Source organism: Mus musculus, chromosome 15 (assembly GCF_000001635.26).
Source record: "Mus musculus strain C57BL/6J chromosome 15, GRCm38.p6 C57BL/6J".
NCBI classification, from domain to species: Eukaryota; Metazoa; Chordata; class Mammalia; order Rodentia; family Muridae; genus Mus; species Mus musculus.
In genome coordinates this window covers 42,778,652-42,789,604 of record NC_000081.6, presented here as the reverse complement: position 1 = coordinate 42,789,604, position 10,953 = coordinate 42,778,652, and the positions used below count along the sequence as shown (strand labels likewise).

At 35.9% G+C, this 10,953-nt stretch overlaps 1 long non-coding RNA gene across 1 annotated transcript in view; it reads right to left on the bottom strand.

Annotated features, from left to right (window-relative positions):
- Positions 1-239: 239 nt before the first annotated feature.
- The window catches only part of Gm41314, an 84,611-nt gene continuing 73,897 nt past the window's right edge, over positions 240-10,953 (bottom strand). The window contains exon 4 of the long non-coding RNA XR_875324.1: positions 240-404. This is a non-coding gene — a long non-coding RNA (predicted gene, 41314). The remainder of the gene's footprint in view (positions 405-10,953) is intronic.

The window sequence follows — 10,953 nt, the reverse complement described above, 5'->3', positions numbered from 1 at the left end:
TCAAATGAATAAAAAAGTCATGCCGCATTTTCTGCATTATTAAATACTGAACTCTGTTATACCTTGTCTACATCCCTGATTTTGATACCTTTAAAATGGGGACTGTTATAATAAATATAATCTCAGTTGTGATAGGCTGAGAATTTTACCATAATAGCACATACATAGTTCTATGGAAAGCTAAAGAGAGAGTGATTCTATTTAGCTAGTGGTCTATGAGTGAGACAATATGTAGAAAGTGACAAAATAGTAGACATGTTAATAAACATTAGAAAGCATCCTTGGTTACATTGCCTCTGGAATGGATGAATTAACCAAAATGAAAAATCCTCTGTTTATAGCTTGAAGTCCTTGTTAGCTCTTGAAGCTTGCCACAGCTGGTCAGGCCTTGCCTTTCTGTCTTTCTGCAGAAAGAAAAAATCTCTGTTTATGTGACTGCTTTTCAGGAGAGTCATTCATCTGTTGAAGTCTAATGGGACTTATAGATTCTCTTAAGCCTGACAATTTCCCATTGCATAGCCTATCTCTGACATCTTCCAGTGTGTGTCATCAGAAGGAAATTGTAGACATTATGGTTCAGAGACTGTGTCTCCTGAATATGAAAATATGCCATATAATAGGGTGGTTCTTGAACAGAGCTATAGCTGCTCAGTATGCATAAGGCATTAGGTTTGATCCCATTGTAGTATGGCCCCATATGAACAATCAAACAAAAATGAAAAGCAGTGGTTGGCATATCAGTAAATTCTTTGTCAGAATATACTATTGTCTTCCTCGACTGTCCAGATCAATTTAAACATTATGACAATAGAGGTTGTTATTTACATTTCATTTCAACACCTGACAAAGCAATTTGAGAAAGGGGAAATTTATTTGGACCCATTATTTAAAAGGATACAGGGAAAGAAACTCATCCCTACAAAGTCACAACTTATGGCAACTGCAAGTTCAATTTTGGGTGGATCAGGAGGCAGAGAATCCAGTTAGGACAAAATCAAACTTAATACTTAAGCCACAAATCTTTGATCTTTCATCTGGCAGATGGAGTCCAAGTCCAAAAGACTCCACGACTTCCCCAAACAGTGCCAGGAACTAAGGGACCAAGTGTTCAAATACATGAGCATGTTGGGACACATTTCACTTTTAAGGAAAGACCAATTATAAGTATTTTAATAAAAGTAGTTTTGTCTTCTAAAACTAGAATTATATGATGAAAGGTTTTGTTTAAATAAATTCTAATGTTTTGTTGTTGGTTGTGGCTAAAAATTCTAACTAAACTCTTGTTATTTTTCTGTAGGAAGCAAGTGCTTGGTTAAACATTTAAGACTACCTTTTTATGGCAATGCAGCAATATGTAAACATTCACTGAGTATCAAAATAGCCTGAAGCTAATTTAACTGCACTGGACCAGCCATCTTGCTGAAATAGTCAAGAGAAATAACTCATGGCTGATTTTAAAATAATTAGTTCCACAGCTTTTATTTTTGGAAAAAGCATTAGGGCTATCAGTAGTTCAGAAACACAACGATGAGACAGTATAAGAGGGGAAAGAAAATGTCACATTTAACTTGTGCAAAATGTTCAGAGATAAACCAGCAATCTCTCCCTCTGGTAAAACAAACACCCCAGAAGTGGTGAACTAGACCCAGGGAACAGTGCCAACAGCCAATCGCCCCTGGACACTTGCAGCCCCTTGCTCTATTTCACTTGGTTTTTCCCTGCCTTTTCAGTACCTCCATCATCTTTAATCAAGCATAAAGATACACCAAGGGGCACTATTTTCTGGTTTCTATTCTGTTTTTTCATCTTCATTAGAATCTGAAATTATATATGAGCCAAGTTTCATATGGAGATAGAATATTCTGAACTTTACTTACCATGAGGTTGTGGGCTTTTTTTTTTGAGGGGGGGACACTTAAAATGAATCAAATGTTATAGTTACTCTTCTTATAAAATACTACCCAGTGAATAAAGCAAATATTTTGACAATCTTTGAAGCATGTAAGAAAGTTCTCTGTAACTGGCATCTAAAGGTGAAGAATGAGTTCTCTGTGATAAAATGAAGCACAAAAATAGTTTGTTTTTCTAGAAAGGATTAAACCATAGTTTTGTCCAAAAACGTAAAATTTATTAATTTTGCATATAAATTTAAATTTATGATTTTCTCTGAAATTAAAAAAAGAAAAAGAAAAGCCCAACCCTGGATTTTAAATTCTGTGCTCTTCAAGGATAGGCATCATAAAGAAGCAGCAATTTTAGAATTGGCACCATCTACAGTGAGCACCTGTAAGGGCCACGGAGGCAAAATGCCTGTTCCTCAGACTGTAAAGGTCCAAGCACTGCTGTCATGGCTGTCATTCATTAGGAGTTGATTTCCTCTTAGTGGTGTAAAAAAAAATCTTTTGATGAGCATGTACCAGAGACAGCTTGCATCGAATTATGACTTGAGCTTTCTTTGATTAGAACTACCACCAGGTACTATAGTATTATCAGGTTCTGCACACAGTTCACAGCTCCTTTCTTACCTCAGTGTTGGGAGAAATTACCTTTCATGGAATGTGAATCGAAGCAGTAGGTTTTGTTCTTTATAGTTATTATTATTTTTGTTCTTGTTTGCTTTTTAGGAAAGAGTATCTTTTTCTTCTTTTAATATCTGATATGGAAACTCTATACTTTTGCAGATGACCCCTAAATATCCCAGTCCCTCTGCTTCCAGGTGGAAAAAAAAATATCCCTTAGCCCAGTCACAAGCATTTAGCATTAACTTAGGTAAGCCATCATAGATTTACTCAAGAGAGAAGTTCAAGAGGCTGAGAAGGCCTGGGAGTGAGGCTCCATTGTGTACCCCACTAAGGACTTGCTTAGAATGCACAAGTCCCTTAATTCAGTTCTTGACTCTGAACAAAACCCACTGTGTTTCAGAAACAAAAGAATCCACATTAAATTTCATTACATACCTGATGCCTAAATTCCATGAGTTTGAGATCTCTTTCTTAAGTAAACAATTCAGACCTCTAGTTTCCCTAAGATGACTTTTTTGATAATTTTTTTTCTACTCTAGAGTAAGTTTAATCAGATATCTCATAAAATTGAAGAAAAATGTCTTAAAACTTTAGAAAAACAAAATGGCTCGTGAACTAATTCTCAAACAGCCCACATCCCCATGTATTCAAGCCATAATATATAAGGAAAAGAACCACAGAGGTTATTAAATTCAAAGAAGGTCTTATGTCATCTGCCCCTTCTTTGTTTCCGGTGTATGAGTTGTCACACAGTCTTTCCATGGGATCCAACTTCTCTACAAGTATTTTTCAGTGTTGGCGAATTTAGTACTATACGAACCACTTTTCTTGAATAGTCTTTGAGGTAAGATTTATTTTTGCCATTTTATATAAAAATCTGACATTACTACCTACTATTAACTATAACGAATTTTCCCTTTAAACATTTGAGAAAATATAGAGCAATACTGATTTCTCTTCTAAATTTTTGTGCAGCAGCCTTTTAGTTATTGGAAAATAGATATTGAGAGTTATTTCTCTATACTCTCAACTTTTCTAGACCAGAGATCTTCATTGTTACACATAAATTTGTTCCATTATCATCCTGATTTATGCTTTGGAGAATGCGCAGTGACTGTGGTGGTTTAAATAAGAACAGCTCTCATCGGCTCATAGATTTGAGTGCTTGGTTGTCAAGGAGTGGCACTACTTGGGAGAGATTAAAAGGTGTGGCTTTGTTGGAGAAAGTGTATCATTGGAGGTGCACTTTAGAGTTTCAAAACTCTAAGCCAGTCCCAGAATCCCTCTCTTCTTGCTGTCTGCAGATCTGGATATAGAGCTTTCAGCTACTTCTCCAGCACCACAGCTGCCTGTGGGCTGCTATGCTTCTTGCCATGATGATAATGCACTAAACCTGTGGAACTGTAAGCTAGCCTCAATTAGAAGTTTCTTTTTTATAAGAGTTTCTGTGTTCATGGTGTTTATTCCCAGCATGAAACACTGACTAAGACAATGTGCTTCCGGATAAACTCTCACTATATTCTATTTTATAGTTACCTTGAGCCATCGCTTTCAGACTGTTGAAAGATAACTTATTCTTAACTACATATCTTAGCTCTTTCTGGTAACTACAGTCCATAATTTGTTATTAGTTATTTCAACTTTATATATCAATCTTTAATCATTAGCTCAGTTTTACTGTTTCTTGGTACTTAATACTTTACTGTTTATACAGATTTTACCCGAGAGAAAATTCAGTTCACTTGGCTTTTATGGAAACCAAAGAGTTGGTTCTTTAAAAATATACTAGAATTTCTTATTAAGAGATTTAGACAATTTAGAAATTGGGAAGGTCTTCACTGTCTCTCTTAGTCAGGGTTTCTATTCCTGCAAAAAAACATCATGACCAAGAAGCAAGTTGGGGAGGAAAGGGTTTATTTAGCTTATACTTCCACATTGCTGTTCATCACCAAAAGAAGTCAGGACTGGAACTCAAGCAGGATATAGGAGCTGATGCAGAGTTCATGGATGGATGTTACTTAACTGGCTTGCTTCCCCTGGCTTGCCCAGCTTGATTTCTTATAGAACCCAAGAAGACCAGCCCAGGGATGGTACACAAAGCTCCCTCCCCATTTAATCACTAATTGAGAAAATGCCTTACAGCTGGATCTCATGGAGAAATTTCCTCACCTGAAGCTCCTTTCTCTGTGATAAGTGCAGCTTGTGTCAAGTTGACACACAAAACCAGCCAGTACACTATCCTTTTTAAGCAGATCAATATTTTCTTCTCTCTTTTTTATTTCTTAATTGCTTCTAGATTTTTCATTAAATTTGTGCTTTTTATTGTATCTGAAACCTTTTCTATTACAAAGAATCTGTTTAGATATTTCCATGTTCTTGTTAAATCTTTTAAGACAACAGAAATCTATAGGAGTCAATGAAACAACCAGAACAGATAAGTAAAATTCTCATTTGATAACCCTAACAATATTCTTGAAAGAGGAAAGTTTCTTACTATTTAGCTTAGAAAATATATTCTAGGTCAGTTTAGACTGGTACTGAAGCTTCTTTAGTTAAAGTTCACTATTATAGATTGATTGATAACTTTTGTGTACTGTTATTTTCCTCTAACTGTTTCTTGTTAGTTATTGTTAGTCTCCATGCATAAAAATGTTAGAAATTCTAGAACGTTCAGGCAGAGGAAGGAAGTCTGGGTGTGAGTGCTCATATGTCAATACTGGAGAAAAATCCAAACTGTCCCTCAAGGTTGTTATGTTGGATTCAGGTGTTGGCAGTCTTGTGACAGGTAGTTATTGCCTCACAGCAGCAGTCATAACTGTGCATAATTGAGGCATAATATTGTGCCAATATAGCCTTATAATTACAATCTTGTCACCAGAGTATCACATGAGTGGATATGTACCATCTAGAATCCTATCAAGTTTCATGACATGAGTGATCTACAAATTTCATCTAGATAGATTTCTATATATGACTGAATCCACTTGAGTGATGATAAATTAACTAAATGCCCAGATAATACGTACATAAGCACACAGAAAAAGTTAGGATTGTATTTACACTGCTAAGTTGTGGATTGTCTGTGCTCTCTGCAGCCTAGATATGCCTTTCATGTATGATCTAGCCCAGATGTGTCTACAGGTTGTGCTGTTAAATAGTTCTAGTCAAGAACTATGAGTCCTCTAGATCTGACACTCTCTTAACCTTCTGAAGGCTGCCTTTTTGTGGTACTATCTCACTACCCTGTAGTCACCCAAGAAAAGAGTGCAAACTGCAGCATCAATTCCCTGTGCTTTCTCTATATCTCTTCTAACAGATGAAGAAAGATAGCAGTTTTAGGCTTGGCTATGTTCCCCAACTAATTCCCAATGAGCTGTCTTCATGTCAAGTAGCTGAATGCTCATTTACTAGTGTTTCACAACGGAGGATGAAGAAACTATATGAAGATATCGTGATATATGGCCAAACTGAAGCCACAGCTATCCTTCTGTTTCATGCTGTCACCAGAGACAGCTTGAATTTTGGGACTTTATTAGTCATTATTTGAAGATTATTGAAACTGTGTGTTGAGTAAATGGAGACCCATATTTGATGAATTACTTCTCTGAGAAAAATGTAGAACTGAAGAACCAACTCATGTAATTGTGGATATTTGGAAGACAATTTTGGAAACTGTGTTCATTATTTTCATCTTTTCTAAAGCTGCCCTTGAGTTTGACAGTTTCATAACTCAGCTAAGTAGAAAATTAAGCCCATCTCTCAGCCCATCTGTCTATATTTAGTAAACCACTAACTAGGTGGGGCTATAAAAATAAGATCTGGTCCTTGTCTTGAGCCAAGATTTTTTTAATTTAAAAAAAAATCTTACAAAGAGAGCCAGAGTGAGAAAAAGAAACAGTGACAAAGAGTGCATATAGCTCACAAAGCCTGAAGTGGTTACAGTCTTCTTCTTTAGTCAACAGTATGCTGCATTTGAGTTAACAGAGCTCACTATCAACTCACCAGTGGAGATAGCTTCATTCATATTATGTTGTCTTCATAATGCTTAGTTTAAAATTTTCTCATTTCCTGTTTATATCTTACTGTTTTGAGACATTTTTATGTAATTATCAATAGGTTTTTTTTGTCTTCTTTACTTTGTAATTCTTGGTTTTAATTTTGCTTGTTGCAGTTTTAATCTTATTCTTTTGAGATATTTTATGTAATTATCAATAATATATCATATAATAATATATGTTTATTATAATTAATGTAAATTATTATAACTTATCCATTAACTTTTGATGTCTTTACCCTGATTTTCAAATCTAGGCAACTCATCATAATTATATAATTCTGATTTGGTGAGGTGTCTTAGCTACTTTTCTATTACTATGATTAGGCACTACAACCAAGGTGACTTAAGAGTTTGTTTGGGGGCTTACAGTTACAGGATATTAGAGTCCATGACTGTTATGGTGGGGAGCATTGCAGCAGCTAGACAAGGTACTGGAGAGGTAGCTGACAGTTATATGTTGACCAAGCCCATGACAGAGAGAAACTAACAGGGAATAGCATAGGTTTTTGAAACCTCAAAATCCTAATCAAGTGACACACCTATCCAACAAGCCACACCTCTTAATCCTTCCAAAACAGTTCCATCAACTGGGGACCAAGTAATCAAACATATGTAACTATGAAGGCTATTCTCATTTATACTACCACACAAAACAAAATTGGGTTATGCTAATTTATCAAATTAATCTATCTTTGTATTTAGTAAGAAATTGTGCAATATTGTACACTTCTTATTATATGGATAGATTCCTGTGATCTCCAGCTTAGATAATTTTAAATTTCATATAAATGAAATGTGCACATGTGTGTGTATTTGTGTGTGTGTTTGTATGTGTGTATATGGACTTACCTAAGCCCACTGAAATGCTAATAATTAGATATGAGTAAACCAATATCTATTTGGTCAGTTTCTTTACAATATAGTGGAATTCTCTACAGAATACTTAGTTTTGCTATGTCTTTCTATAATTTCATGATTTGAAAGTAAGAGTTGCTGCCATTTTTTTTCAGAGGAGAATGGTTTCTGATTCAACGTGGGAACAAAAGGAGTATTGAATTTGAGATAAAATTTCTGGATTTCAGCCCAGAATCAACTACTTATTGCCAGAGCTTTCATTCAATTACCTGTGGAGGTGAGACTGATGATAGTGTTTCATGCATTTGTAAGAGGCCAAGTGTGGTGCTTCATGTGAAGACATATAAGCATATGAGAAGATTCAGCCCATAAAGTAATATCTAACTATGCATTTCTTTTCTGTTGCCCATTAAGAAGGTTCTCAACACAGCTGATACAGCTTACGAAGGAGAAAAATGAGTTCAAAGGGGAGACAGAATGAACAAACAAAATTTACTCTGTTCATATATAGAGCAAAGATAGCAAACACAGAATATATGCAATATATCGGTGATATAGAGATTTAGAGAGGCAGAGACTAAATGAAAGAAATCTAAAAAGCATAGGCAAACTCTACCTACTTGAGGTCATATCCCTGAAGAAAATTGGTGCTACCTCCCCCAGCAACCATCAGTTGGCAATAACTCCTTAGCTAGCGGCAGACTTTTCTGAGTTTCTCCCACCTATGCTGGGATTTTGACTGACTTATTTGTGTGCAGACAATCATAGCTACTATGAGTTTGAGTCTATTATAGGACTGTCATGTTTTGAAAATAATTTCTCAGTAGTCTTCCCAAACTACAGTTCTTACAATCTTTCTCAAAGCTCAGGTTAATCCCTGAGCTTTGGTTGGAGTGAAAATAGATATAATATAGTTATTCCATTTAGGGCTGTGCACATCACTTAATCCATGCCTTTTGATTAATTTTGAGTCTCTTTATTAACTGCCATTCACATTAAAGGGAATTTTCTACAAGTCAGGTGAGAGCTGCCCTCATATAGTTATGAATATGCTTATTCAGAAGGCAGTCCGATACTATGTCTGCTTAGAAAATTATTGAAATGGGGTCTCACGTAGGTCATACAATAATGTATGACATGTTCTTGATCCATGAACAAACAGGAAGTGGAAATTAGATATAATGAGTTAAAACAAAAGACAGCATTAAACAGGGAGGTAATATGATGAAGGGCATCTGAGAGAGTGTGGGGAGTGGAAGATGGAGATGATCGAAACACATGTATGTACACAAGCATGAAATTCTCAAAGAATGTGTGTGTGCACGCGCATGTGTTAATTGAGAAGACAATAATGTAAAGGTTTCAAACAGAAAAACAGAAAAAGGGGAGAAAGAAGAACAGACTGAGGATGAGTGAGAGTGAAAAAAATGGCGGAGAAACAGTGTGACTCTCCTGAGGCCTACATGTTGAAGACTCTGTTAAAGATTCTCCATTCTGTTGGGCTGTTGGGAGTGGTGGTAACTTTAAAGTGTGGGTCTGGTTTCATGAAGGAAAGTCACTGGGGTATATTCTTAACAGAGGTTTGGAACTCTGGTTACACCATCCCCTCTCTACTTCTATACAATCTCCCACCAGAGTCCTTGCCACCCATGTTCCATTTCTCCACAGGCTCAAAAGCCAAAAAACTAAGTGACTATCGAAATTCTGAAATGGTGAGCCAAAAATCAAGATTTCCTCCTTGTTATCTAATGATGTCAGGTGGTTTTCCAAAATGATAATAATCTAGATAACATACTACGTTAAGCACTATGTGGACTATGTTCAGTCTTATATACAAATCCACTATGAATGAAAACCAACATGGTTTTCTATAATTAAGCTTAAATTTGATTGTATCTGACACAATTATGTGTCCCAGCACCCTCTGCTGCCTCACTTCCAAAGTGATGGATTAGAGACAAGCTGAGGCTTGGGGAGCTACCTGGCCTTTGAAGTCCACACTCACTGTGGAGGTTAGCCTCACTATTGGCACTGTCCCCACCAGTTTCAGTGAACAAACTAAAACTAGCAATGTCCTCACTGCTCAAGAGCTGCAGGGGTTTTCTATATATAGATTTCTGAAGCCTGCTGCCTAGAATCTTCCTACATACTGTTCTGTTTACATTTTAAAACATGAGTAATTCTAGGTATTTGCTAGGTTTGAGCCTTTACCAAATATAGGGACTAAATGTTCTTATACCTTTAATTAAAAACAACAACAAAACATATTACTTCCGTTTTCTTTATGTTACTTCTTCATTCATGGCTCAATCTGTAGCAGGTAGTCTGTGCAGCATGTAAGCCTCATTTGGGAGAAGATCCTCAAAGACCCATCACTTCAAAGTGTATTTCAGTTTAAAGAACGGGAACGTATTTCTTTGTGGCAATGCTTCGATATTTTACTAACATTAGCTTGTAATAAGCCTTCCTACAAGACTGTTCTGTGATATATTTCAACGGATAAGAACCACAAGAGTAAACACAAGGGTGTGAGTGATGTATGTGGTCACGCCCTTCTTCACCAATAAAAGTTTAAGATGATTTTTAACTGTTGGTGTATCATGAACATTAGCATTTTCTTTCTCTGTTAGAAACTGGTAAGCTATAAAGTTCACTCTTTATAATGCACAGTCAAATTACATTTAATTGCAACTTACCTTTAGAAGATTTATAAGCCCATGCAACCATAGGCACAATCAAGCTTTAGAACATTTTTATCACTCTCTAGAAATTCTCAAATGCCTGTTTCTAGTCAATCCTGGCCCATGCTCTATCCTAAAGCAATGGTTCTATAAACTGGCCCTGTTCAGATAGTTCATTGGAATCAAATCAAACAGAACATAGGGTTTCATACCCAATGCCTTTTATTTCAGTTCAGCTGGTGTTTCTAAGGCTCATCCACATTGCACACTTCAGTGTTTATTCCATCTTATTAGCGAGTAGAATTCCATTCTCTAGATCTATGAATTTCACTTATCTGTTAGCCAGGTGACATGTATTTAAATTAGTTACAGCTTTAGCTATAATGAATAACATTTTATGGCCCTTCATATTCAAGTCTTCTTATGAATACTTTTCTTTCTCTTGAGTAGATTCTTAGGAAGTGGTCTTGTGGTCCATGTGTATGATGATATTCATATTTTTAAAGGTACCCAAATATTTTGTACTGAGAAGTTATCCTGTTTAACATTCCTACATGTGCATCATGGGTGCAGTTTCTTTCCATGGCTGTCAGCACTCAGCATCATATAGTATCATTTAGTGATAGTGACTGTTCTATGCCATCCTGGTGTTAATGTGCATTTCCAAAATAGCTGGTGAGACTGAGCATCATCGGTATGTTTGCAAACAACATATATGTCTTTTTAAGTGAAACATCCCTATCATTTATTTACTTATATTAGAACCTGGCTTAATTTTTGGTTAATCGGTGGTATGCATTCTTTATACATTTTGCGTAAAATACATAGTTTCAAACAT